Below are 8,234 nucleotides of genomic sequence, written 5' to 3' on the forward strand. Positions count from 1 at the left end.
TGTGTAAAAACTTTTATTCAGCAATTAGGTATACACAAAACCTAAGAAATAAGAATGACCACAAAGAAAATTATTTTAAATTAATTTACAGTTTACAAATCTAGTGATATAATATATATAAAAGGCATGGCAGCCCTGGCCAGGTGGCTCAGTTGGTTGGAGCACAGTCCTGGACCAAAAGTTGTAGTTCGACTCCTGGTCAGGGCACATCCCTAGGCTGCAGGTTTGATCCCGAGATGGGGTGCAACCCATCGAAGGCAACGCATCAATGTTTCTCTCTCACATCAATGTGTGACTCTCTCTGCCCCTTCCTCTCTCTCTTAAATCAATAAACATATCCTTAGGTGAGGATTAAAAAAATAAAAGGCATGAAAAATAGCACGATGCCAATGTACATGATAATAATTATTAAATTCTCTTTTGATCTGTTCAAGAGAAGTGAATGAGGATTAGAAGTTAATTATATGTTGACTTGGATTTACATAAAGATGTAAACCACAGAAAAAGAAAAAGGCATTACCTGTGTGGATTAGTGTTGAGAGAAGAACGGGTGTGTTAAGGTAAAGGGCACCAGAAGTAGATGACAGTGAGAAAAATGCAGAGAGAAGGCCCAGGAGAGCTAAGATGAAGTAGATTTAAGCTTTAGCCATAGTAAAAAGACCAAATTGGTGTTTATAGGTGTCCAAACATTTTATTATGTACCTTTTTTCTCTCTGATTTCATCCTTCCCATAAATTTTTAATTCACTTCCTGGATGAGGACGAGAATAAAGCCAGTGAATAAGAAAGCATACCTTCATTATGTTCAAAGGGGAATATGTTTTAAATGTCACGCATCCACATATTTATATTCTGCTGTTCTAGAGTTATCCTAGACCAGTGTTCCAATGTTTAGGTCACAGGGTCATGTATTTTGTAATATAAGCTGATTTCAGCTGGAACCTTTTTTTTTTCATGCAGCCTGCAACTTGTTCTTTTAGAATAAATGTCACTCACTATGTTTGCACTGCCTTTGGTTCTCTGTTCTTCCCCTTTTTTCTGGGCTCTATATTTTACTTAAGCTGTGTGATTAAATGAGAATTGGACAATAATTTGAAATGATCAGTGTTTTAACCTTGTCAAAATCAACTGGAATATATTTAGCAATAATTTCAGTAAGCAATGCTATGTCAGTAATTTCATCACTCTTACTGTTATTTTTGTTCACCAAGTGTATAAACAGTAACTAAGTACATCCTAGTCCACTGTAAAACTGAACTGCGGTTTTCTGACTTGGCTTCTGTATATGGCCCCATGATGCTACCTTTTTCCTCTTTTTTCCAGCTTGACATTTTTTTCCCATCTTCATACTTCTTCCCTCTGGATACTGTTGACTCCCGTGGTTTCATTTCTATGCAGAAATATGCTTGCAAATCTGGCCCAGAGAATTCTGTCTCCAGCCTCACTTTTATCATTCAAAGTATTGGATTAATAATAATCACATAAGGCTCAGGTTTTCTTTAAATCAGAAATCACTAATTTATTTCTCAGTTTTTCTGTGATGTAAGTAAGCTGCGACAGTATAATTTTTCTCCCATCTAATGTACTGGCTTAGAAAGCTATTGAAAATTTACCTTTTAATTGGGAAATTTACCAGTATTGTCACATTGCACTATCTACTCCGATTCTCTACTAATGCCTCATACTCAATATATCCGAACATCTCTTCCATGTACCCCAAATTACCATCTCCTTCTTCCTTAAGCCACCAAGGGTCTTCAGAGTCCTTATTAACTCCTCATTCTTCAATCATTTGCCACATTCAATAGAATCTACCTCTGCAATGTCAATATCTTCTCCCGCATTGTCTCTCACACTATTAATCTCCTGAGTCAGGCCTCCAGACTTCCTGCTTCCACACTGGAATTTAGTCTTCTGAAGAGTCCCCTCACCTTTACTTTCTCATTCCTTCATGATAATTTTCCTATGCCTCATATCTCCATCCTTCCCACAGGTTTCAGACTCTGTATCCCTAACAAGCTCAGGGTATGCTCCTAAGCCTGGCATACACAATCTATATCACAGCCATTTTTGTCCCCTGCAAATTCCTTGGACAGAGCCTCTATTTCCATTAGCCTGTCCACTCTTTATGAAATCATCCTAACCCAGTGAAGTCCATTTCAAATGACTTCTCCTCTTCTGATGCTCCCAGCCCACGGTCATTTTTTCTTCTGTGAACTTTACCCCTTGCATTTTCTAACTGTTCAATGGTCCTAATCATATTACACATGCTTGGAGATTATCTTATCCCTTCTTTTTCTACCATGTTTGTCCCTATTCAGTTTTAAGCTCCTTCTGGGTCAGGTGTGATCTAATTGTCTTTACATTTCTAAAACATATCACTGCATTTCCTATACCCAATATTCAATAACAATTAGAATTTTTGAAGGGAAACAACTAGGTATACGTCTCCCTGCTTTTTGTCTTAGCAAAGGCTTTCCCCAATACAGTATAGAATCAATAATGAATCAAATTCCATGGACCCCAGTCAGCTGAATTAAAATGTGGATTGTGTAGCACTTCAAGGGAATAAAATGAGACTCTGGTGACAATGGTGTAAAATGACAGTGAGGCCCTGGCCATGTTTGTTGGAATGTCATCCTGTAACAGAAAGGTTGCTGTTTCAATTCCCGGTCAGGGCACATGACTAAATTGCGGGTTCTGATCCCTGGTCTGAATGTGTACAATCTCTGGCCCGGGCCCGTGCAGGAGGCAACCAATGTGTTTCTGTCTCACATCAATTTTTTTTCTCTCTCTCTCTTCCTCTCTATTTATTTATTTATTTATTAAGATTTTATTTATTTATTTTTAGAGAGAGGGGAAGAGAAGGAAAAAGAGAGGGAGAGAAACATCGATGTGTGGTTGCCTCTTGTGTGCCCCCTACTGAGGACCTGGCCCGCAACCCAGGCATGTGCCCTGACTGGGAATCAAACCAGCCACTCTTTGGTTCACAGGCCCGAGCTTAATCCACTGAGCTACACCAGTCAGGGTCTCTTCCTCTCTCTTTAAAAGCAATGAAAAAATATCCTCAGGTGTGAATAAAAAAGAAAAGAAACAGAGAAAAATAAGTGTGAATAAACTTCCCAAATAGTTGGTAAGTTTTCAATAGCTGCCTACTCTGGTATAATTCTTGAATTATGATGATAGTCTTACATTCTATACTGAGAAGACTTGGAAAAACAGTTAATGGCTTCCACATCAAGAAAATTTGTGTTTTATAGGACTGTTCTTTTTTTTTCCTTTTTATTGAATTTATTAGGATGACACTGGTTAACAAAATTACACAGGTTTCAGGTGCACAATTCTACAAACATCATCTTTACACTGTATTGTGTGTTCCCCCCCCAGTCAAGTCTCTGTCTATCACCATTTAGCCCTCAATACCCTCCTCCACCTCCCCCTACTCCCCTCTCCTGGCAATCACCACACTGCTGTGCATATTTATGAGTTTCTCCCTCTCTCTCTCTCTCTCTCTCTTTCTCTCTCTCTCTCTGGGCTCAATCCCCTCCATTGTCCCTACCAATCTCCTACCCACGCCAGCCTGGACAACTGTTAGCCTGCTCTCTATATATGAGTCTGTCCTGATTTTGCTTGCTAGTTCATCTCATTCATTAGATTGCACGTATGAGTGAAACCATATAGTACTTATCATTTCTCAGGCTTTTGACTAAGATCAAGCGTAGTACCTGTTCTTACTGGTTTAATATATGACTCTTTATCAGAGGGCAAAGGATACAAGGACTCACTCACTACTTGGTAGTGATTCTCAAAAATACCTTTGTTTTTCAGACTGGGTTCCAGCCTCCCAAATTCACTGCAGTGGAGGGAGGGGCAAGGGTATTTACCGCACTGCAAAGGCCGTATTCGCCCCTGACTTCATGCTCAGCTCAACTTGGAAGTACAATTGGTTTATTTTGTATAAATAAGCAAAAATGCTGGGAGGAATTAAATATCTTCATAAAACAAAACATTATGATACCAGAAACCCTTAGGAATAGCACTAATGCTTTTAAATGAAGGTTTTATTTGTCTCAGAGCTGCAAAAAGGAGTCACTAATGAGATGTCATTTAAATTCTAACACCTGTTTAATGGCAGTTTTTCTCTATCCCCAAAGAGTAACTGTTTATGAATGTTTGCAGTTTTCCAAGTGTATCTACAAGAATTGTTTTTTCATAAACAATGTGATGCCTTTTTTCTCATATGCTACAGTCACATTACAACATATGAGGAAAATTGTTGGTTGTGGCATTTTTGTTTTAGACATGTTTCACAGATAGTGTTTTTAATACACTGCAACTTAAAACTTTATAATTCACATAGTAATATTTTATGGGAAACTTCATGTTTTACAGATTTATGAGTATATATTGGTATAAGAAAAATAAAATTTCTAGTTGTATTCTTTACCTAAATTTAAATAACATGTGAAAAGACATTGCTGAAAAATATGTTTGCCCCTATATTCCCTGTTATGAAAAATATATATATTTATAAATAAACATACATACACATAGATCTCTAAGAGTTGCAAAAAAGAAATGCTTGTTGACTTTTTCACAGACAATAAATAACTGAAAAAGTCAGAAATAAGACTGTACCATTTCTTTTGTGATTTTATGTTTTTCTTGTGCAAACAGCTTGTTATTCATGAAAGGAACCCACAATACCTACATTGCCATTTTCTCTATGCTTTCTCTAGAAACTGATAGTGCTAAGTAACAGATACCATATAGATGAGTATATGAATAATTATTTTCTGTTGGAAATGCTTTTCTTTAGGATATGTTCCATTTAGGTTTCATAGCATTTTATATAGATTATTTTTATGTTTAACATCTTTTAATAAAGTGACTTATAGTCAAATAAATGACATATACATTTATTAATAAATGAACTTTTATCTTGAGGAATTGAAGTATAATTAATTTCTTTGGAGGAGCAGAGGCATTAGGCCCTGGATTCTAGGGAAGCTGCAGAAAACTCTTCTTTTAAGGAACTTTTATCTTTTAACTAATGAGGCATGGTTTTTCTCTGTTAGCATGCTGAATATGTGACAAAACAATTCTTGTTTGTATCAGGAAAGCAGGAACACATCCTGATTAAAGGTGAGACCAGGCCTGAACCTTCCTAAGAACTCTTTGGGATTTAAGCCGAGTGCATCAGGCTTACTGCAAAAGAGAATGGCTGAGCCATAAAATTCTCAAAGTATGGACTTGAGCATTCTATAAAATCTAAATGTTCTGCACATTAAAGGAGGGAAGAAGAAAACTGTGGCAGATGTGACTGGATTTCCCATTATGCTGAAAACTACTGTGAATTTCTTCCTCATGATCATTATTCCTTAGATTTCTTACTACCAAATCATTTCTTTCTTCCCTTCTCATGATTCCCCACTTCATGAGATTCTTGCCAATTTAAGGTGCTCTTTTAAGTGAACAGAAGGACTGGATGTTTTTCGGCTTTTAGAATGCTTTCCCTTCTCTCTTTCTCTCTCCTTCTTGCTCTCACTCTCTCTGTCCCTTAATCTCTGTGTTTGCATATATGTGTGTGTGTGTGTTGTGTACACAAGTAAAACATTGAAGAACTGAAGAGTATCCATTTGTTCCTGGTTTATACAATTTTTATTTACAGGTGGAATCTCAGTGTGTAAGTGGCATGTTCTCTAATTAACCACTACATTTATTCACAATCAGTTGACATATACCTTGCACTGAGCTGAGGGAAATAAGCATATTCTTTTTTCTGTGCAGTTTCTTCCTGACTTATGAAAGCAAAATATCCATTCTGTATGGAGAGATGAATCAGCAATCCATATAATATCTATTCATCATACATATTTCACAAGGAGGATATTGTGGTGACTGCAAAGTTCTTACAAAAATAATATGGAAATCCGGAACTTGATGTGGAGTGTCAGAGAGCCTCTTACTATTATTTACCTTATCAGCTTTTGCTTTCTGAAATCAATGGAAGGGCATCAAGTTCAGCTAATCCATATTTCTGAGTATGAAATTGAATTTATAGTCTGTAGTATGTTGACTACCGCTCGCATTTAAGGCATAATTGATTTTTATTGAAAAGCCAGCAGGCACATCAAAAATTTCCACAAACCACAAGGATGTTAAATTTTACCCTGTTTAGATAATAGTGTGGCTTTATTTATCCTTTAAAATGAAGCTTTTATATTTATATCAGCAAATGCTATGGAAGTGTGACTGATACCTTATGAAACCATCAATCCATGGTTCTGTAGAACTGTACTGCACAGAAATAAGCAACTTTAGATTTCTAAGGTAAATGTCTATGGTTGGCTTGTTTAAAGATAAATGGATAAATGGAATAATAAATCCATATCATGTCATGTGGGAAAGTTTTTTTTTATTGAAACAACTGCTTGTGCCATTATTTCTTTTCACCCAAATTCTTTCTGCATCTTATTTTTCCCTCTGATTAATAAATTACATTTTTGTATCTGGATTAATTGTTTATGCATGTGAAATGTAATTCCTGAGGACAAAATCTATTTTTTCTATTTTAAAATTAAGCAGTCTACCTTATCATGTGTGTATGACACTCCTTTTAGTAAGTTTCATTCAAATGTCCCCAATCTATGTACTAAGTCCACTCATTTTTAACAAAATGTTATGATGAGGAGACTCTCGAGTCCTCCTGGCACGGAATGGATGACTGCAATGTGAATTGTATGACAGATTTTTAAAAATCAAGCTTTGCCTTACTTGGGCAAAACAAAATAAAAGCAAAAAGATGCAGGTAGCACCATTTACCTTAGTCCTTCTTCTGTAATTCTCTAGCACTAGTTCCGACTGGGGAACAATATCGCACCCTAAAGGGAATTTGGGGCATTTTTTAGAATATATTAGGTTTTTACAAAAAATTGAATGGATGACATTTGAACTATCCCTGCCATGGGTGGAGCCAAAGAATGCTAGACATCTGCAACTTGCGGGAGGGCCCAGCACATGAAAAACTGCCCCGTGTTTGCTGAACTGTCGAGTATCCCAGTACATATCCATGTAGATGAAAAACACCACTTATTATAACCTGCAATAAAAATCTATTTCTATCTGATTTCTACTCTATTTCATGTAATTATAAAAGTTTTTCACATGGTAATATACACTGAATTTTTAAAAATTAATCATACAAATTAAGAAAAAGTGTTTTGAACTTCACCAGTTGAGGGTCACTGACAGCAAGTCTCTTCCTGGTGTTTGCTGCATCAACACAACAGTCTCGTTGCAATGGGAGCTTAGGTGTTTACAAATGGACAAGATTCCCTGCATAGGTGTCAGTGTTCTACTTCTTTAAGTGTCCATCATGTAGCAGTGCTCAAGTATTTATCCTTCAAAATATGTTCTGTTATAGAGAACTTATTTTTATTTCTCTTTTATTTTATACTTGGGCATTGTATTGAGCTTTTCAAATTATGTGCTTAGAGTGGTTACGATATGTGCACATTTTACTTCAGTATAATAAATGGGTTACAAAATATTTGTTATAAAAAGGAGGCACTACGTCTGATAAGGTTGGGAACAATTGCCTATGGCATCCAGGCATGAATGCATTAGCTGGAAAATTTTCAATGATAAATCTAGAGATTATTTTAATAGAACAATTATTTCCAATGAGGAAAATAGTATCTCAGGGATTTTTAAATATGCAGTGATAAGCCCTTAGTGCCTATCTTCTTATTTGTATGGATGAAGAGTATTCAAAACAATTTGTCATATGCACAGAAATACAAAAGATGAACCTAAAGAGATTATACATTAGTCTCTTAAGAGGAAAACTGATGGAAAGAAGCAGTATACCTTTCACAGAGGCAGATGTTTTCAAAGCAGTGTGTGACAGGTACAGGGACAAATCCCGTTAATAAGTAAGAGGATTTGTGCTTGGCTTTGTCACATGCCACTTTGAAAACCTACCCTCAAACTGTCTATAAGTTTTCATGCCCATCTTTTTCTACTTGCTTTTTCCAGAGCATCTGATTTTTTTGTTGTTCACTATTTTTTTCCCTGCTTTATCTCATGGCATCCTTTAATAATTTTTCAGAGGTTGGTATGTATACTATGATTTTGTAGAGACTTCACTGATAATAAAATACCATACTTTTCAGACTATAAGACACACCCCCCAAATTTGGGAGGAAAATGAGGGTGCGGCTTATAGTCTGA

The 8,234-nt window shown here is 36.2% G+C and overlaps 1 non-coding gene across 1 annotated transcript; it reads left to right on the forward strand.

Moving 5' to 3' along the window:
• The first annotated feature begins 3,685 nt into the window (after positions 1-3,685).
• Positions 3,686-3,878, forward strand: LOC112297446 (U2 spliceosomal RNA). Its single transcript, XR_008425625.1, has one exon. It is a non-coding gene; the product is annotated as a U2 spliceosomal RNA (small nuclear RNA).
• The last annotated feature ends 4,356 nt before the right edge of the window (positions 3,879-8,234 follow it).

Source organism: Desmodus rotundus, chromosome 11 (genome assembly GCF_022682495.2).
Source record: "Desmodus rotundus isolate HL8 chromosome 11, HLdesRot8A.1, whole genome shotgun sequence".
Taxonomy (NCBI): domain Eukaryota; kingdom Metazoa; phylum Chordata; class Mammalia; order Chiroptera; family Phyllostomidae; genus Desmodus; species Desmodus rotundus.